Genomic DNA, 22,530 nt, shown 5'->3' with positions numbered 1-22,530 from the left:
ATGCAAAAAGCCAAAATGCACCAATATGTAATTACTGGTGTCTAGGTACTGTAAATGCATCTTTCTGAATGTTTCACTTATTGTTTCTCTGTTTAGACAGGATTACAAAAGCAAACTTCATTTATAATCAATATTTGCTATATGGGGTTTCTTATTCTTGAAGAGTCAAGGGGGTTCAATTTCCTCAAAACTATAATATATAAAAGAAGGAGTGTTTCTCAAGTTGTGCTAAGCTAGAGCAATTGAGCAAGGTAGTAATTTTGTGGCAGGCTGTGCAAAAGTATTTCCTGCAATTCAGTGTGAAAAATGGCCTGGTGTAAGTAATTACAAAAACAGGTAACAGAAAGTTAACTGGAAGATTGCTTTGCAAAGCGTGACAGAGAAATGCTGGATTATTTTCTTACTAGGTCACCAAGCATACTTCATGTTTTCACATATTGTGTCAGTGCTTTGCTAATGTAAACTTTAGGATACACATTTGGGTAAAAACACAGATGTCTGCCAAAGTAATTTTCATGCAGTATGTCTTAACTTTCCCCTTGAGATTTTCATTGGAATGCTTTTATATATTCTGATATTGTTATCTTTTGCTCATACTGTCTTGGCCTCTGAATGCTAGTCAAACATGTATTAAGTGAATCCAGTGGAAAGGTATCACTTTATTTTCTATTTTTATTTATTAACCTTTAAAGTGGCTTAACATGGCTACCACAGTACTTTACCAAACTGTCATGTAATAAAAATTATCACCGCCTAACTTATCTTGTGCAGGTGGGCTGGAGTGTAAATTTTAAGGGATTTCCACGTTAGCTTCAGAACTTAGTAAAAGAACAGTGCTGGGCAGACTTCTACAGTTTGTGCCCTGAGAATGGCAAGGACAAATCAAACTCTGGTATAAAGTATCACATACAATGTAAAATGAGTTTAACTTGTTGGGCAGACTGGATGGACCGTACAGGTCTTTACTTGCTGTTATTTACTATATTACTTTTATTATTATTTGTTACATTTGTATCCCACATTTTCCCACCTTTTTGCAGGCTCAATGTGGCTTACATATAACCGTTAATGGTGTTAGCCAATTCCGTTCTGAACAAATACATAGTATGCCTGAATACAAAGTGATATTGTGGTAGAATGAGGTACATGTGTGGTAGGTACAATTGGGGGGAACTTGGGGAGGGAAAGGGGGAAGAAGAGTCAGGTAATGTCCGTTACGGTCTTTGGTTACATTGTGTTGCAAGTGTCCAGGTATTTTTATGTTGGGTTGGTGGGGTATTCTCTTCCGAACAGGTCTGTCTTTAGTGCTTTCCGAAAATTTACTATGTAAGGATGCCACCATATCAAACATCTAGAGTTCAAAAAGATTTAGCATTCCACATGGAGCTGCCAGTTATTTCTTTTTTAAAAATGGCCAATGCTAATATCACCAAATAATAGGAAGTTAATATATTTTCCAACTGGATGTATATTTCTAAACATCCTGACAGTGGCATGTGGTGACATCTATCACCTTCCCTTTCCCTTCTCTTCATCCCCTGACTTACATATCTTACTCCTCTCCAAACCATGGCAATAATTTCCTTGTGAGTGCAAAGTGATGCATGTGTGAAAGAGGAACCCAAACTATAGCTACATAATGCAAGGTTCCATGTTAGAAGTTACCGACCAAGAAAGGAATCTTGGCGTCGTTGTTGATGATATGTTGAAACACTCTGCTCAGTGTGCTGCAGCAGCTAAGAAAGCAATAGAATGTTAGGAATTATTAGGAAAGGAATGGAAAACAAAAGTGAGGACATTCTAATGTCTTTGTATTGGTCCATGGTGCGACCGCATCTCGAATATTGTGTTCAATTCCGGTCACTGCATCTCAAAAAGATGTGGTGGAATTAGAAAAGGTACAGACAAGTGCGATGAAAATGATAAAGTGGATGGGACGACTTCCCTATGAGGAAAGGCTGAAGCATCTAGGGCTCTTCAGCTTGGAGAAAAGACGGCTGAGGGGGGATATGATAGAGGTCTATAAAATAGTGAGTGGTGTGGAATGAGTAGACGTGAATCATTTGTTTACTCTTTCCAAAAATACTAGGACTAGGGGGCATGCGATGAAACTACAAAGTAGTAAATTTAATATGAATCAGCGAAAATATTTCTTCACTCAACGTTTATTTCTGATCTGAGGAAGAAGGGCAACCTTCGAAAGCTAATCAAGAAATGTATTAAGTTATGTCCAATAAAAAAGGTATCATCTTATTTTCTTTTCCATGTTTTATTTTGTTTGATTTCTATTGATAACCTTAAGAGTGGACTAACACTGCTACCACACTCCTCTTCACTCAACGTGTAATTAAACTCTGGAATTCGTTGCCAGAGAATGTGGTAAAAGCGGTTACCTTAGCGGGGTTTAAGAAAGGTCTGGACGGCTTCCTAAAGGAAAAGTCCATAGACCATTGTTAAATTGGCTTAGGGAAAATCCACTGCTTATTTCTGGGATAAGTCGCATAAAATGTATTGAACCTTTTCGGGATCTTGCCAGGTATTTGCGACCTGGATTGGACACTGTTGGAAAGAGGATGCTGGGCTTGATGGAACTTTAGTCTGTCCCAGTGTGGCAATACTCATCTACTTATGTACTTCCTTTCCTCCCCTCTCTCTCCTGCTCCCACATAACTATCTTCCCTCCCCACCCCCGGCACAATTGCTATCCCTCTCTTCACAACCCCCAGCAGTAGTTCACTTCCTTTCCTTCTCTCTCCTCCCTCCTTTGGCACAATTACCTTTTCTTCTCCCTCACCTAGCATATTCACTTTTCCTTCCTTTCCCCAACCTCCTGGTACAGTTAACTTTCCTTCTGTTACTCTGCAACACACCCCCATCCGTGGCATATTCTACAATTCGGTGTCTGGTTGGTCTGTGCAGGCTGATGATGCATTCATGATAAAAAGTCACAAAATAAAAGGAAAAATGCCAGTTAGGACTAAGGATTTATTGACTGTCTAGTAGGCCTTAACTACATTTCATTGCATCATGAACTGCTATATCTTCAGTTTATTTCGCTGTGGCAGTAATTTTCTTTCAACAGAAACTTCAATATAACCTCTTGCTGTATGAAAATACTAAACACCTTCTAGACTAATGATTCCTAGCCTTTTCAAGCCCAAGAAAATTTTGTATTAGCAAAAAATTATGTGGCACACTGATCTCCACAGCTTTGCAGAAAGAAAGAGTGAACTCATGTGGCCCAAAGAAGTGCTAAGGAAACACTGGAAACCCCATCCATATCTCTTTCATATGTTAAAACCAAAGAGAAAGGGGCAGAGGCACACATGAACCCATCACAATGGCCAGGCTGCCCTAATATGCAACTTAAAAAGAAATGTTGCTAGCAGCTGGCACAGTTAGTTACCCTGGCTGCCACCTGTCAATGCTCCTGTACAGCTGCTGTTCCTAATACTCAGAGTGAGTCACTTCCAGTGCCCTCCATTCTTTCTCTCCATCTCATTCAGCCTGGAGATAAGACAGGGCCTGAAAGACTCAATGATGCTCAGGAGGGGGAAGAGAAAATGCTCTATGCAATGTGTGTGCTTCTCAAAGAGGGGCCCAACTATCCATGCCTTGCATGCTGCCCATTAACTCCCTTCACATCCTAGGTTCGTGCTATAGCAGGGAAAGGGAGGCATGTGTGACTGCAGACGGTCTCAGAAAAGATGTTTAGGAGCCATTGCTGATATCTGTTGTTGCTCCAAAATGCTGAGAGTAGAGCCTTTGTGCTATCTGGACCTTAGGACTGGGCAGCCTGTATGTGTGTGTGGCACACTGACTGGAAGACACTGTTCTAGATGAGGTAGGAAGGTAAACCTGTGAACACACTGGAGGCAGTTCTGCAAGGGGAGGCAAGAAAAAGTAACACCTACAGTTTTTTTGCTGTTTTCTCAGTAACTGCTTGGAATTTCAACGTGAAATTTTACATCCTTATTTTTTGTTACTATCTACATTTATGTGATGAGTGAAATGAGATTATCTTTAAGCACAGTGAAGTTAGACTTTTTAGCATGACCACCCAGCGATTTTCAAGCATTCAAAAATGTTTGCACTGTAAAAGTACCATTATTTGAAGAAGAACAAAACCCTGGGTGCCAGCTTACTGTTAATGACATTACAGTGATGCAGACTTTTATCTGGGGAGCAATGTTGGAGACCTATCACAAGCTCCACCTAAAGCCACAAACAATTGCCAAACTCAAGGAAGTACTGCATATAATCGACCAGTCTGCCACGAGGGCCGATTGACAAGGCTGTAAAAAACTTCCCAAAGTGACTGAAGGCCTGTGTTAAAGCTGGGGGAGGACACTTTGAGCATTCACAGTGACTGTGAAATTTTGATACATTGTTAATTGTATCATTTGAATAATGTTATGTTACTGTGTTTTAGCTCAAAACACTTTTAACACGCAAAAAATTCCAGGTAGTAATGCTAAAATATCAGTAACATCAACATAGCTTAAGATAATTAAATGTTGTTTAATATTAATACATAAGTAAGATCACTAAATAAGTACATAAAATTTCTCATTGAAATTCAAAGTGGTTGCTGAGAAAATGGGAAAAACTCTAGGGGTTACTTTTTTTTTTTTTTTGGCCTCACCCTGTAGAACTAGGTGTGGGTAGTGAACACTTTTAATGTGTAGGTGTTCTTACAGGATACTAGGGTAAACTCAGCATTGACACACCTAAATTATCTACGGTGAAGCATTGGGATACATGACAGACCTCATAGACTTGCCAACTAGAAACACCACAAAATCTGCACGACCATACCTAAATCTCCACTACCCGAGCAACAAAGGACTCGAATACAAATCCACTTATGCATCCAGTTTTTCATACTTAAGCGCACAACTGTGGAACGCACTGCCAAAAGCAGTAAAAGCTACGCTCGACCATCTAAGTTTCCGGAAAGCACTAAAGACAGAACTGTTCAAAAGAGCATACCCTACCGACCCAACATAAAATAACTGGACATCTGCGACACAATGTAACCAAAGACCGTAATGGACATCACATGACTCTTCCTCCCCTCTCCCTATCTAAGTTCCCCCCAACTGTACCTACCATATATGTACCTCATTCTATCACAATATCGCTTTGAATTAATCCAAACCATGTATTTGTGCAGACTGGAATTGGCTAATGCCATTTAAGGTAATATGTAAGCCACCTTGAGCCTGCAAAATGGTGGGAAAATGTGGGATACAAATGCTACAAATAATAAATGTGGGCACAAACAGCTACACCAAATCTATGGCTGGTGTGAATGGGCATGCCTAAATGCAGCACTTACACACATAACACAACATTGAACACACACAACATTGAACTCTTTAATTTGGTTACTTTAATCACATTGTTATTATTGAACGTTATACTTTATCCTTGATCTCATATACCTGATATGAATTTTTTATTTATTTACTTCTAATTTACTTGATATTTTATGTGCCTTAATCGTAATAATACTCTGTGCTTCTCATTCCATTAATGGCAATCGCCATTGCAGCATAATGTAAGCCTCATTGAGCCTGCAAAGAGATGGGAAAATGTGGGATACAAATGCAGCAAATAAATAAATAAATTACAGTATTCTGTAAGTTGCCAGCATAACTGTTAGATCTGCTTATAGCCCCCTTGTGACCCCCCCCCCCTCATTATATTTATGCACTATGGGATTCTATAAATGGTGCTGAAATTACAGTGCTGGAAAAAACTGGCACTAAGTGTGAATCTATAAAGGACATGTACCCTTTATAGAATCACGCGTAATGCCGATTCCTGTACCTAACTTTGGGCACCAGACTTATGCCTGCTGAAATCTGGTATAAATACTGGCACCAAAGTTAAGTACATTGAGGCAGTATACTGCAAAAACACATGTAAGTTTTTGGAACGCCCCTGACATGCTCCTCCCATGGCCACACCCCCTTTTGAGTTATGCGCTATTAGAGTTAGGTGCCACGCCTTATAGAAGAGCATGCAGTCAGTTGTATGCGCAAATTTTAATGGGTGTCAATTGTTAGCACCCAATTATTGATTTAATTGGCTCGTTAGCCAGTTAATTTGCATGTGCATCTCAAGAGTGTGTCCAAATTTGGTGTGCAAATCTAGACGCTGCCATTAATGCATGTAAGTATACTCTTACTAATGTGGACAGCAGTATTCTATAAATTTCATTGTGCAAAAGCAGCTTAAATTTAGGTGAGTTATAAAATGAGGGAGTTTGGGGGTAATTCTTTAAGGAGCTGCCTAGATTTAGTTAGCAAGAACACATGTAAATGGTAGTGTTCTTGTCATGTGTATACACATGAATATTTTCTGGCTATGCGCCATTGTATATGCTAGTTCACTAGTGTGTACTTTGCAGGTATAAGAATATAAGAACAACCATACTGGGTCAGACCTGTGTTCCTTCAAGACCAATATCTCAGCGCATATCCAGCAGACTGCCAAGACCTGTCGCTTCTTCCTCTTTAACATCAGCAAATTTCGCCCTTTCCTTTCTGAGCACACCACCCGAACTCTTGTCCACGCTCTCATTACCTCTCGCCTTGACTACTGCAACCTACGCCTCACTGGCCTCCCACTTAGCCATCTATCCCCCCTCCAATCCGTTCAGAACTCTGCCGCACGTCTTATATTCCACCAGAACCAATATACTCATATCACCCCTCTCCTCAGGTCACTTCACTGGTTTCTGATCAGATACCGTATACAGTTCAAGCTTCTCCTCCTTACCTACAAATGCATTCAGTCTGCTGCTCCTCACTACCTCTCTACCCTCATCTCCCCCTACGTTCCCGCCCATAACCTCTGCTCGCAGGACAAATCCCTCCTCTCAATACCCTTCTCCACCACCGCCAACTCCAGGCTCCGCTCTTTCTGCCTCGCCTCACCCTATGCCTGGAACAAACTTCCTGAACTCCTACGCCAAACCCCCTCCCTACCCATCTTCAAATCTTTGCTCAAAGCTCACCTCTTCAATGCTACCTTCGGCACCTAACCTTTTGGAAATCTAGACTGCCCCACTTTGTCTGTACACTTGTCTTTTAGATTGTAAGCTCGTTGAGCAGTGACTGTCCTTCTATGTTAAATTGTACAGCGCTGCGTAACCCTAGTAGCACTTTAGAAATGTTAAGTAGTAGTAGTAGTAATATCCTGTTTCCAGCTGTGGCCAGTACAGGTCACGAGTACATGGCAGAAACCCATATAGTAGCAGTATTCCATGCTACCAATCTCGGGGCAAGCAGTGGCTTCCCCCATGTCTTTCTCAATAACAGACTATGTACTTTTCCTCCAGCAACTTTTCCAAACCTTTTTTAAATCCAGGTACCTGAGCAGAGTTTGGATAGAACATGAGTGAGCACATGTAGGACCAGATCCATAATTGACACCCCCCCCCCCCCAAAAAAACAAATGAGCACTGAATGCATTTCTATAAATAGCGCTCTGAGTTGGGTACTGTATATAGAATAGCGCCTAGCACTGGGATCCATGCCCAACTTTTGGCATGAGGATTTATACCAACTGAAACCTGGTGTAAATCCTTGCATGTAAGTTATGCGTGGATCCCCCAAATTCTGTAATACTGTGTGCATCTTTAGTGAACACACTTGTCCATGTCCCCTTTTTGTTGCATTCTCAAAGATTTGTGCATGCATCTTTATAGAATAGCGCTTAGCAAGATGCATGCGTGAATCCAAATTGTTGCCAATTAACACCTTTCATTGATAGCCAATTATTGAAGCTAATTGGTTCATTGCTTAATTAAGTTGTGCGTGCAGTTTTGAGCGCCATATAGAATCCAGGGTGGGGGGGTAGATTATAAAATAGTATAATCTATGCATATCGATTTGTAATACTATAATCTCTGCACCAGCTGGAAGTGCTCACTTGTAAAATATAGGCATGTAGTTAACCTTCAATCAAGAAAAGTAGGGTCCTATTCTTTATAGAATAGGATTGTAATAGGCACATTCTTGGCACCTACAAGTCAGAATCTCATCATAGAATTACCCTCTACTAATCCATATGTTGAAAATCATAGGAAAAGTTTGAAAACTAAACATGTTTTATTTGCTGCATTTGTACCCCACATTTTCCCACCTATTTGCAGGCTCAATGTGGCTTTTACACTATGTTGCAAAAGGTATAATCATAAACAGAGTAAGAGGTATGTTTAATTTCAAGAGTGAAGACATCACCAAATATTCACATTTTCAACTGAATTTGATAAAATTGTATGTTGGGAGTTTTGAAAAAAGGTGATTTATAATCCCCCCCCCCAAATGGAAACAGTATTGAGTGCGTTCTAAATATTAGCCCTATTATAGATAAGCTAATTGAGTTTTCCAGAACCACTACACCACAGAAAGGAGAACAGCTGTCAGAAAAATGAAAACTAGAAAGCATAATACGTAGTGTGTTATACATACATTAGTATTTATCACTTTGCTTGCTTGGGGGTGTGAAGTACAATTTCAGAATTCCCTTTTGTAGGTGGTATAAATATTCACAGTCCTTCCTTCACAGAACTGAAGTAGAGGAGCTAAATTTTAGTCCTACATAAGTACTTGTTAAAATCTACAACTGTGTCTATATTTCTTTAAAATGTCATTTTAAGTTGCATGTAGTGTGACTGTTTGCCCTCTCAAAGGGATACCAAATCCTTTGCTGACTGTGTCTGTGTTGCTTCAGATAGTTTCCTAGGCAATTAAGAAAATGAATTTGTTTGTGAGATTTGGGAACGGGCGGTGTTTGGATACTATTCTGAAGCTCTGATTCTGAGGAAGGATATTATGTAATTCTGTAAACCTTCTGCACCAGCTTGATTAACTAGAAAGCTGGATAGAATTTTTTTTTCCCCCTATGGGTATACTTAAAAATAATTTAGGCATAACAGAGTCAGTTGAATTTCAGAGGATGCATGTGGATGTGGTTGAATTTCATAGAGCTGTACCGAATAGCATATTTTACTATTCAGCCAAATACAAATGAAAAATATTATTTGGATGAATATGAACACTGAATATGAATTAGGGACATTGAGCTTTAACATAACAAATAATAAAAGAAGCAACATGAAATCAGAGATCAAGCATTTATGTCAGTAGGATTTAGCACAGTAGAGCCCCGGATTATTCATATTCAAATTTAAATCACTAATTGGCCAAATACGAATAATGTATTTGGGACACTATTTTGGGCCAAATCAAATATGAATATTCAGTACGGCCTTAGTTGAAAGGGCACCCTTACTAAATGTCTGATTTTTGCACTAAACTTTAATAACGTATTTTCGCTGTTGATGAAAAGAAAACATATATGACATTCGGGGGCCCTGTTTACTAAGGTGCGTTTGTGTTTTTAGTGCACCTACACAGCGCGCGCACTAACCATGTAGGTGCCGATAGGGATATTGTAGGCACGTACATGGTTAACACGCATTAAAAATGTTAACGCACCTATAATGCTGCTTAGTAAACAGGGCCCTTGGAGTACAAATATTATTCTTTTACTCAGTACGTCCTACATATATTTTCTGGCATTTATTTGTTATAGTGCCTCACACAAAGGCATGAGGATTGGACTGGGGTTTACAGTCCAGGTTAATGCAAAGAACAGAAAGAAACAAGTGTCAGACCAGAAAAATAGTACATCACAAATGGAAAAAGAAAGGAGGGGGGAGGAATTGCACAGCCATAGATATGAAGTATGGAAGTGCAGACAAAGAGGCGGAAGATGTTAATTGAAAATCTCAGAGAAAGACTATTTCAGACAGAAAGATTTAAATCCAGGGCTGGGTTGTAATGAAGTAAAAATACTTTGCTATATTACTTCATTACATTTTAGAGTTCTTTTGCCTGTAACGAGTTACAAAAGGGACACGGTACTTTGCACTTGTAACTATTTATTTTTATGTGTACTTTCTTACTTTGTAAAATAGTACATTAAATATTCATTTACCACCCCCCCCCCCAAAAAAAAGTACTGTATACATGATATTTAAGTGGCAGCCCTTCCTGCTATGCAGCCCCTATGGTGATCAACCACCTCCTTCTTACATCCAGTGTTCCTTTGTTAATTCTTGACCTTTTTTTTTTTCCAAATTCTGGATATAAGTTGATAATTACAGTTTCACTTGATATTGTACGTCACTTCTTTTGAGCCTTGTCTGAGATGAAATGGTACTTTTTTTGTTCAAAACTGTATTGGAATTTTAAAAAGAATGAACAAAAAAAGGAAAAACTATGTACAATCAGTATCACATTACAGAAACATAATTACTAGTTAAATATATGGGGCTAGATTCTATATATGGTGCCAAAAAATTGGTACCAAAAAAGTGCTATTCTATAAGCTGCGCTTATAGTTAGTTAGGTACAGTTTATAGAATAGCACTTATGCCCATGAATCATACCTAACTTTAGGCATGGCCATTTACACCAAATGAAGTGTGGTACAAATGTACGCACCTACATTAGGTGTGAATCCCCGTTATTCTATAACAACACGCATTAATTTTAGGAACACGCCTGTTATGCCCATGACCCTCCCATTTACACACTTCCTTTTTCAGATCGTATGTAAATTTTAGGTGCAGAGGCCAAGGCTTAATTTATGTGTGTAAATGCCAATTAAAGCTAATTAGTACCAACAATTGGATGTTAAAAAGCCAATTGTTGGTGTTAGCTCATTATTAAATTAAATTGCACATGGAAATCAAGTGCATAGCCAAATTTGTACAATTTTTGATGATGTTTATAGAATTGGGGGATGGTATATGTAGTTGGTACTACAGATGAAATATCATAAATTATAAGCTATACAAATGACTGTAACTAAATATAGATAACTCAGTCAATAACACAGTAATCCATGACTGGTAACCACAGACGTTTATAGTTACTCGTCTGTTTCTACATTCTGCCATGCTGTGTTCATATTTAGCTATCTGACATATTAAATTCCACCATTGACTGACAGAGGCCTAGTCAGTGTGTTTCTAATTTGCTAATACAACATTAATAGCCAAGGCCATTAATATGTGAAAGAGATTTTTAACAGTTCAAGATATTTCATCAGGTAGAAGATTGGAGCGGAAAATAAGTACACTAGAGGACAGTGACAACTTAATTGATAATATCTGTGAAATAGTGTTCCACACTGAGGTCAAATAATGGCGTAAAAGTGCACATTCATATATATCATATGTAGCATAGTTCCAGGGTATTGTTGAAAAGACAAGCAAACATTGGTATCGACACTTTTAGCTTGAGATTGTTTGATAGGTGTCCAGTATGATTTATGAAGAAGGAAAAAAAAGAGATTGAAGTGTCAAAGTAGAATATAATTATTTTGGTCCAGAGAGAAGACCACTGTTGAGAAGTCATGGAACAATTAAGATCAAATTCCCAGATGGATTGAATAGCAAGGGGTTTCCTAGAGGCACAAGAAGACAGAATCTTGAAGAACTTAGAGGCACAACATCCTTCTAGTGTTCCCTGTGTCAATAACTGTAGGATCTCTGGCTTCTGAGAAGTAAGAGGTATAATTACCAATGTAAAAACTTAGACAAACAGCGTTTCAGTTGAATATATTTAAATAATTGGAACTGTGGTAAATTGTATTTCACCTGTAGTTTGGGAAACGAGAGTAGCCACTTAGAGACCATAAGTCAGATATAGTCCAGATACCTTTAACTGCCTATGGATTCCGTTTATTAATTAACAGTAGACTCTGAGGCTTATTTTCAAAGCACTTAGCCTCCCAAAGTTCCATAGAAACATATGGAACTTAGCCTCCCAAAGTGCTTTGAAAATATGCCTCTCTGTTTATTAATTTACAATGGACTCCATAGCAATGGGATAGCAGTAATCTTATGAAGTGGAATTTTCAGATTGGCTTCAAGGTTTGTTATATCTGAAGAAGTAGCCACCATAGTAGGCCAACCTTGTATGGGTAGAAAAGCAGTTGTACCAACCAGCAATGAAAGACGTAATGCAGATATCATGCTACATTCGAGACACAACCAAACAGGTATCCACTAGCAAGCTGCTCTTAATAACATGGCTGTAGCATATTTATGAAAGTCAGGAAATCAATACCTCCCATGCCCCTGGGTCGTTTCAATGTCTTTAAGGCAATCCATCGCACCTTCAAATGCTATAGAAATTATGATAGTATTTTGTCAACTTGCTTGAAGATTGAAATGGGGAATTTGAGAGGAATCATCCCCAATATATATATCAACCATGGAGCTACTACTGTTAAAATAGCTTCAAGTCATCCCCAGCATGTCAGATATAGCGAGGTTCATGATGAGCAAGTACTCCTGATTTTCGTAAGAATGTTAGACATGTTTATCGTAAGAGTTTCTTCAAGTTTTCTGAAACATTATACCTAAATGTTTTATTTTCTGTGGACACCATCGTAAACCAAAATGAACTATTGATGTTTGAGTACAGTGCATATTGAGAGATATCACTTCCATTTTGTCCCAATTAATAGAATATCCAGATAATGTTCTGAAAAATCATAGTAGTTCAAGTTAATTAGGTACAGTTTGATGTGGGTTAGATATATAAAGCAAAACATCATTGGCGAAGGCTGAAACCTTCACCTCAAAATTGCACATAGTTATACTTTGTATGTTAGGGGAGGCTCTCAGCCTCATCAGCAGTGGTTCTAAAGCAAGATTAAAAAGGAACGGGGTTAAAGGACAGCCTTGTCTCAACCCTCTTGTAAGTTGGAATGAGGAGGTTAATTGTCCCTCCACCCTCAATCTTGCAGTTGAATTGAAATATAGAATTCTTACCATATCTATGAAGGAATCACCCAAATTAAGCCACTGTAATGTGTAAAATAGGTACTGCCACTCAACATAATTGAAGGCTTTGGCTGACATTAATGATGAGAACTGAAATTTTCACTTATGACGATGCATGCCCACTGACGGCATAGGAGTGGACAAATACTGGAATTCCAGAGATTTACTTTTTTGTTCCAATCTCTGAAGATCCAAATGAGCCTTCTTAGCTTTAAAAGCAATATATTGAATGATTTGACCCCTCTCCCCCCCCCCCTAAATAGCACTTATAGACATCCCAAATTGATGGATATGCAATCTCATCAATCATATTATTTAAAAACTGTTCTTCGCTCTAGTGTTTAACCCTAGCTACAAAGACTTCATCCTCTAATAATACTGAATTAAACCTCCAAATTTTTAATGGGTCAGCAGATGTAGGGAGTTCCAATTTTATTGTCACACAAGCATGATCTGACAAATGTTTGGATTCTATTTTTGTTTCCTTAAGTTCCGGTACTAAATCTTTCGAAATGTATATATAATCCAACCGCATATATGAATCATGTGGAATGGAATGAAAAGTATAATCCAGTTCAGTTGCGTATGTCAGGCACCAAGAGTCAACTAAAGTTCAATCTGATAATTCTTGAAGAGTAATTGAGACTTGAGTGGACGTCATACAGTAGTAGATTTCCTATCAAGTATAACCACTTATTGGAAAATTTAAGTCACCCCCTACTATATAATAATCTGCCTATGACAGTGAGTTGTTATCTAAAGTCATAAATATATGTGGTATTATCTACTTTAGGGCCATTAATGTTTAAAAATGCATAGAGTTTCACATCAATAGTTAAGAGAGCTAGTGCCCACCAACCATTAGAATCTGAGAGGTGGGCGGTAAGGGCCAAATTCTATATATGGTTCCTGAAAAATCATCACTGAAAAACCACTCACTTAATGCTATTCTATAAACTACATCTAAAGTTAGGCGCACTTTATAGAATATGCACATCTGCTGTTCTTGCACTTAAAATTTAGATGCACCCATTTAGGCCACCTAAAACCAGACCTAAATACCTGTGCCTAACTTAGGCATAGATTAGGTATATTCCATAACAGTACACATAGTTTCTTTTTTTGAATGCTCACAAGCTGCCCAGTCCATCACTTTAGAATTTATGAGCACCACGTTATAGAATACACCTAGAAAGTTGTGTGTGTAAATTCTAATTAAAACCAATTAGTGATGCTAATTGCTTGTTAAGTACTAATTATCGACTCTGGCTTGTTAATCAAGTTGTATGTGCAATTTGGCCATATGGCCAAATTAATGCACTCAGTTTTAGGCACCATATATAGAATTTGAGGGCAAGTGTATAATTTAGGTGTTTACAAATAAGATTTGCCACATAGTCTTTCTTATCTAAAGCAGCAGAATAGACACAATCTTGTACACAATCCCTTTTCAGTTTAACAGATTCTTGTGCATTTAAATGAGTTTCTTGAATAAAAGGAACATGAGTTTTCAATTGTGATAGGTATATAAGAATCTTCTTGCATTTAATGGGTCTGTTAATGCATTTAACATTAAATGTAACTACATTATAAATCATCAGATTAACAATAAAGATGAATCAGATATAAATTAAAAATAGATAAAAGTTAGAAAACAAAGGGTCCTTTTACTAAGGCATGCTAATAGATTTAGAGCATGTTAACGATTAGTGCATGCTAAATCATAAAAAACGCCCATAAGAACATAATGGGCATCTTAGCATTTAGTGCATGCTAATTATTAGCATGCGTTAAATCCATTAGCATGCATTAGCAAAAAAGGCCCCATAATATCTAATAGAATATCTGTAAATAAGAAAAAATAATATGAAATATCATTCGCATTGTAAATAAAGAGTACTAATAACAGGAAACAAAGGGAAAGGCAAATTAAATTCCCTTGAAGTTGTAATCTGATGAACAATGATAAATTAGAGCAATGACAATAAGAAGAAACAGCAATTCACATAAGCTAATCATAGCTCTTAAAACCAGGATACTGATATAAACTGAACAAGTATACATAATATATACAGCAAAAAGAGAAAAGAAAACCCTTGTTCACTGGCCACAAAGAAACGCTCCAGAGGGAGAGACAGAATTGAAGGGGTTGGATCCCAAGGGGAGGCCAAAGCACTTAGCCTTCCAAAGTTCCATAGGTTTCTATGGAACTTTGGAAGGCTAAGTGCTTTGAAAATATGCCTCTCAGTGAGTCAAGATCGAGGACCCAAAAAATATCAATAGAGATTAACATCATCCAACAATAAATAACGTAAACTTTTGAGGTATCCTAGTTTAGTCAAGACATGAGAACAACCTATAATGAAGAAGAAATGTCTGAAGGTTGATGTAACTCACTTATCACTTAACAATAAGGCAACTGAGAATATTTGTAAGTATTCAAATGTCCATTAAAACCAAAGCCTCTTGATCCTCAATGTATTTTTCAAATTGGTGAGGGTCTGTATACGTTTTGGTAAAATTGTTGTGGGTAATTTTCATTCACGCAGGGGCAAGCAAATCATAACATGCTTCAAGAGCCTTAAGTTGTAGTTTTAAAAAAGCCAAAAATCTGTGATGTTTGTCAGCAGTAGTTTTAGGAGGACTGCAAGGTATTATGGAAGAGGATCATGGAGTTGAGAACTATTTTTTAATAAGTACCATCCCCTTTTCATTGATCCTCAGGAGCTTTGGGCTACACATTAGTGGCTCGATGCTCTCAGGAAGGAAGGATAAAAACACTCTTGAGACTTTTGTACAAAAACTGAATGCGGTTTGAATGCCTTCACAAAGTCTTAAATATGATTCCACCCTTATATGGTGTGAAGGCCATCTCTATCCTCCAACTGAAGGTAGAGGGGTGGGAAGGGCCGCTAAACCACCAGGTGGGGGGGGGGATTGACCTGCAGCCCACTGGGCCACCAGAGACATCTGAGGGATGCTGGGGGGGGGGGGGTTAGGGTGGGCGGGAGACCCACCGGATCTCCAGCCCCCTGAACCTGTGTCGTGGGGGAGGTCGGTTTGGGGTTCCTCCAGGGGGCTGTTGCATTTGGGGGGAATGGGGGCCTGCTAGCATGCAAATGAATCCTGGGTAGGGCTCACTATTCCTCCCCAATAGTCTGCAAACCCTAACGCCAGCTCCGAGCTGGTGTAGGGTTTGCCGCGGCCAGTGAGCCAATCTTTGGCACGCTGGTTGCTGATCATTGGGGATGAATAGGTTTAGCATGAATTTGCATGCTATTTGCGCTAAGAGCCCTGTTTTGCATTCATTTGCATGCTAGTTGCATTCAGAGCCCGTGAGCTTGTTTCACATGATTGGGGGATCTGATCATGGGGTGGTAGCAAATGCAGGCGCTAGTATGGCGCTAACAGCCTCTAGTGCCTGTGTTTGCTTCTGATCATTGGCCCATAAGTGCTTTGAAAAGGAGCCTCTTTGTGTTCTAAAACCAAATGCTTAAATAAGAAAATATCTTCTCTCTATGCTAGTGGCTAATCAGGCATCTGAAAACCAGGGAAGCCAGGGTTGAAATCTTGGTTTTTCCACTGATGCTCCTTCACCTTCCATTGCCTCAGGAACAAACTTATGCCCTCATTTACCAACCTGAGTGACTATTCTATATCAGTGTAAGTCAGCATTGGTGTGCCTAAAGTTTGCACCCGCACGTTACCCCATAAGGACCAGGTGTAACTGTGAGTGTGTAAATTCAGCATGGAAATGCAAAATGTACTGTATACTGTAAAGGCAGGAGAGAGGAGATAGGATAGAAATGTTTAAATACCTATGTGGCATAAATACACAGGAAGCAAGTATCTTTCAATTGAAAGGAAGCTCTGGAACGAGGGGGCATTGCATGTAGCTGAAAGGGGACAGACTCGGAAGTAATCTGAGAAAATACTTCTTCACAGAAAAAGTGGTGAATTTGTGGAATGGTCTCCCGGAGTAAGTGGGAGACGTGCCCCTGTCCTGCCCATGTTCCTCCCACATGAACACCCTCTTGCAGTTATGCACTAAAGCACTTAAACTCACCCTTATAGAATAATGCTTAGGACACTTATATGCATAAGTGCTTTATTTCCCTGTGTTTATGTGCAAGGAGGTGTATACATGCAAGCACACATTTATAGAATTGCCCTTCATCTCCTCTAATTCTATAAAATTGTGCATCCAACTCTGTGACTAGCGCACAAAGTTGCATGCACAAGTTATAGAATAAGGATAATTGTGATCATAATAGATCAATTAGATGCTAATTGGCCTTAACCAAATTATTGGCTGTGATTGGTGTTAATTGGTGCTAATTGGCAGTTGTGTGTAATTGCTGTAAGTATTCAGTACGTTGCACACTCAAATTCCACAGTGCGTAACTTCATGGCATAGACCCGAGAAGGACATGGGCAGGTCAGGCAGTTATGTGCGCCAGTGATAGAATATTAGCATTTACACACCTGTCTACAGTTAGGCACGAGCATTTACACTAGCCATTTGGCTAGCATAAGTGTTAACACCTAAAGTTAGCCGAGTAACTATGGACTTCCACTAGTACTCTATAACAATAGTTGCGCACACAACTGCCATTATAGAATCCACGCCTAGTGTGCATCATTCCGGTGCCTAATTGTAAGTGATCTATTGAGAATTATCACCCATCTGCATAAGGGGTAATCCCACCTGTGCTCCACCTACTCTCCAGCCCTAGGAATGCCTATGTGTATATTGCATAAAAGGAGATTCCATAGGTTTGGGTGCCTATGTTGTATGCATGTATACCCTCAGCAATTTAAAAGAGTCCATTCAAGTGCATAAAGTGCTATTCCTTCATCATGCATGCAGTGCTGGGTTTCATATTAGGAGTTGCCACACAACAAACGGATCTTGAAGTCAGTGTGCAAAATACATTGAAATCTTCTCTTCTGTCTGCAAAATTGGCTTATAACATAATTAGAATGGAATTTTTTGGAAAGAAGTAGAAAACAAAAACAGAGAATATAATATTGCGTCTGTATCATGAGCATTGTTTGCGTTCCACTTTTCAAACATAAGGCAGAACTAGAAAAAGTGCAGGAAATACAGATCCAGATTTAGTTCTAGTCATAAGTAACTGCCTGTGGCTTCAACATTTGATGGGCCCTAGAGCATTGCTGCTGCTTCCATGTTTCCATCTAGGCCTGCGGCCATGGCACCACTCATCCTGTAGAGTCTTGCACCAATCGTGCTGTAGAGTCTTGCTTCCAGCAATATCAACTCTGAACGAAAATTCAGCATGGGGCCTACAAGCCCTTGTGAGCTGACAAATGCTTTAACAGGTTTCCATGGTGACTGGAAGCCCTTGTAAAGGAGGGATGGGTGTTAAGAAGTTGCACTGCTGCAGGATCAGGACAGGGCTGCTCTGCAGAATAAGTGGTGGCTGGGAAAGGATGATATAAAAGGAGGAGAGTAGGCCCAACATTGACATCTTTTTTAAATGAAGGTAAGCTTTGAAATAAGAGGGCATAGGATGAAGTTAAGAGATTTTAAGCTCAAGAGTAATCTAAGGAATTACTTTTTCACAGAAAGGGTGGTGGATGCGTGGAATAGTCTCCCGGTGGAGGTGGTGGAGACAAGAACTGTGCCTGAATTTAAGAAAGTATGGGATAGGCATGTGGGAACTCTTAGGGAAAGGAGGAGATATTGTGTTGCTGAGGATGGGCAGACTGGATGGGCCATTTGACCCTATCGGCTGTTATGTTTCTTTTCTCTGTTTTTATCTCCAGGGACTTCCCATCTCTCCTCTCCCCCACCCCCTTATGTTGCCTATGGGTGCCCATAATTTCAATCTGACCCTGAGAGAAGAGCAACATAAATAATAAAGGGGGTTGAACAGCTCCCCTATAAAGAAAGACTAAACAGGATACGGATTTTCAGCTAGACAATAGATGACTTAGAAAGGATGTGATAGAGGTTTACAAAATCAAGAGTGGTTTAGAAGAAGTTAATAGGGAGTACTCCTTACCCTAATACGGAGTGCTCTTTACTTGAAGACATTCCATGGCACTAGCAAGCAGTAGATTGAAATCAAATTTGAAAAGTACTTTTTCCGTCAGCAAACAGTTCGGCTTTGGAATTTGTTGATGGAGAATATGGTCAAGGTTAGTAGCACATTTGAGTTTAAACAAGGTCTGGACAGATTTTTGGCAGACAGATCTGTAAAACAATTATTAGCCAGAAGCAACAGAGAATGGAGTACCCTATTAGGATCTGCTGGGATCTTTCAAGTGACTCAGATAGGAAAAAGATGCTGGGCTCGATAAAACAGTGCTTCCTAATGCTTTTCTGGAGGCATACCTAGCCAGTTGGGTTTTCAAGTTTCCCATTATGAATATGCATAAGAGAGATTTTTATATACAGTGGGCCTCTTATATATGCAAGTGTATCTCATGCATATTCATTGTGTGAATCCTGAAAACCCAGCTGATAGGTGTGCTTCCAGGAGAGAGGCGAGAAGCAATGGTTGAAAAATTTTTGTCATCGGTAAACTTTTAATTTAAAATTACATTTTCATGTCAAAATATGGAATTTTTTTTTTAACTCCTAATATGTTTGTGGGTATCTCTGCCTTCTTTCTGCCTCCTTTCTCTGTCTCACATTCTTTCTCTCCTTTGTCTTTTACTGTCCTCTACTTTTGATTACTTCTCCTCCTCTTAAAAGCCTCATCTTCTTTATCACTAACCGTCAGTATATCTTGTTAGCTCATATTCTATTAGATAGTTAAACTGAAAATTGATATATAGTTTGAGATCTCGGAACACCCACCATTCATCTGCAATCTGCACTAATACTGGGTTTTCAGAAGAAGAAACATAGAAACAAAAAAAAAATGAAGGCAGAGAGGAAACCATATGACCTATCCAGTCTGCCCATCCATGTATCCCTTCCTCTCCCCTATAGATCCTATGTGCCTGTTCCAAGCTTTCTTGAATTCAGTTAGTTTTCATCACCACCACCTCCCAACGGGAGGCCATTCCATGAATTCACTACCCTTTCTGTGAAGAACTGTTATGTCAGGTTACATCTGAGTCTGTTCTCTTTCACCTTCATCCTATGCCCCCTCGTTCCAGAGCTTCCTTTTAATTGAAAGAGACTCGTCTTCTGTGCATTTTTGCCACCGAGGTATTTAAACGTCTCTATCATATCTCCTCTCTCCTGCCTTTCTTCCAAAGTATACATATTGAGGTCTTTAAATCTGTCCCCCTACACTGATCATTTTAGTAGCCACCCTCTGGACTGACTCCATCCTTTTTATATCTTTTAAAGGTGCGGCCTCCAGAATTGTACATATAATTCTAAATGAGGTTTCACCAGAGTCTTTATAGAGGCATCATTACCTCTTTTCCTATTGACCATTCCTCTCGATATGCACCCAAGCATCCTGCAAGCTTTTGCCGTTGCCTTTTCTACTTGTTTGGCCACCTTAAGATCATTACAAATGATCCTGTTTCGTGCACAAAAGGTCTTCACCCCCTAAACTGTACTGTTCCTTCGGGTTTTTGCAGTCCAAATGCACCCTGTATTTTTTATCATTAAATCTTAACTGCCAAATTCTGGACCATTCTTCAAGCTTTACTAGGTCCTTCCTCATGTTATTCACACCGTCAGGAGTATCTACCCTATTACAGATTTTATTATTGTTCACAAAGAGGCAAACTTTACCAGACAGCCCTTCAGCAATATCGCTTATAAAATGTTAAAAAGAACCGGCACAAGAACTGAATCTTACAGCACACCACTGGCAATTTCCCCTTCCTCAGAGTGAGCTCCAAGGACTTTATCTCCAGGCGCTTTTGACATTATGCTGAATGAAGCTGCCGCCAGGTAAGTGCAGATTCTGGAGGACAGGTGTGGATATTCAGGATGCAGACAGTAGAGGTCAGTGAAAGGAAACCTGACCTCCTTGTATTGGGCAATTTAGGAGACTGAATCACAGCTCAGGAATGGAGGGATTGTAACTTGAAGTGAATTTAAGTATCAGGGATCAGGAGAGAGGGCATTGCTGCTTGGGGGGGGGGGGGGGGGGTGATGGGCTTCCTAATTCTAGATGGCCAAATTCTGGCTGCCTAGATTTAGGAAAAAAAAAATTAACCAAACCTAAGCACCTACATTTTTTTTCCAGATCTTTTTATTGATTTTCCAAAGTTCCAAAAATGACAATGATGTTATTGCCAAAGATTCTCTCCTGAAGCACCTACATTTTTGGCTGAAAATTCACTTAAATCTAGATGACCAAAATTTATTTGATCGCATATATTAGGTGCTCTTTCGAGGCTGAAAAAGGGCCTACTTGTAATTAATTTTCTGACCTTTTATTAGGTGACTTAGGATAGCCTACGAACAGCTTTGTTTGAAGTCGGATAGAAGGTGTGACATAAAGCGTTTGTTTTACAAAGCTGCGCTAGCGATTCCCACGCGGCAAATGAGAAGAAGCCCACATTACCTACCCTGCTCTTCTCAATCACGCCATGCATGCTCATTTTAGTGAAACTGAGCATGCATGACACTTCACGCATTCTCAGTTTCATTAAAATGAGTGTGGACGGTGCAACTGAGAACAGAGCAGGGCAGGCAATGCGAGACCAACACGGAACAAACGCTTCAGCTGGCAGGGGTTGGGGACCTCCACCAGCCAAGGTACCGTCATGTGGCTGCAGCAGCAGTGGCACGGGGGAGCAAATTGTGCCCCCCACTTTGGGCTCTGGCCCCCCTCCCTGTTGAGATCTGGCTACGCCCCTGCACCCAACTCAGCAGTGCACATCTGTGGTTCCCCTTTTGCCCTTATATGGAATCTTGACCCCTAGCGGTAGTATTTATGATACTACAACTAGAAGTCATGGGTGCTAGAGCTGGACAGGGTGGGAGTGGAAGAGGTCTTCTCCTGACCCTCACTACTAGACCACCAGGGGTGAGTAGGGGGTCTGGGGCTGCCCAAGAGGATAGGGGGAGAGATCAGAATAACCGTACCACAGGAAATGGTGATCGAGGATCTGGTGCGTTGGTGAGGGGGAATGGCTCTGGGGGAGGGGGGAGGCTTAATGCTAGGGGGGTAATATTGGAAGGGCTGATGGTGAGGGGGCATTGGAGAGGGGAGATTTAGAGGGCAGCTAATCATGGAGAGGGGAGATTTAAAGGGCAGCTGATCAGAGTTCTGGTTCAGTGGGGTTGCAGATTGGGGTGTATGTGTAATATAGGAGCTGCTAATTGAAGGGTCTGGTTCAGGGGACTGAAAATTGGGGTCTGATTCGGGGGGGCTGATTATTAGGGGGTAATGGCAGGGAGTGTGCTAATCAGGGGAGGGTTGCTTGTTGGGCGATAGCCGATTCCAAGGGGATCAGGAAATTTGCAAAGTGGCTGCCCTATATGTGTACGTGTTGCCGCTAGATTGCTATTTTGCACACACATATAACGTAAGGTGCTTTCTTTGATTATTTTTCTATGTGTAGGTTTATAAAATTGATCCTCCCCTTACACTTAGGAAACACCTTTACCAACACATGTAGCACCTCACCTACACATTATTTCATGGGGGGGGGGGGGGGGTGGATTTATCAATTTTAGAATGAATCTAAGTGTGCACACCCTC

General features: G+C 39.9%; 1 protein-coding gene across 1 annotated transcript in view; it reads left to right on the top strand.

Annotated features, from left to right (window-relative positions):
- STARD13 (StAR related lipid transfer domain containing 13) overlaps window positions 1-22,530 on the top strand; it is a gene marked incomplete in the record, with an annotated part of 274,328 nt that overhangs the window by 677 nt on the left and 251,121 nt on the right.

This window comes from Microcaecilia unicolor, chromosome 4 (assembly GCF_901765095.1).
Source record: "Microcaecilia unicolor chromosome 4, aMicUni1.1, whole genome shotgun sequence".
In the NCBI taxonomy this organism is placed as follows: domain Eukaryota; kingdom Metazoa; phylum Chordata; class Amphibia; order Gymnophiona; family Siphonopidae; genus Microcaecilia; species Microcaecilia unicolor.
Note: the sequence above shows the minus strand (reverse complement) of the source record. Positions and strands in the feature narration are given on the sequence as shown.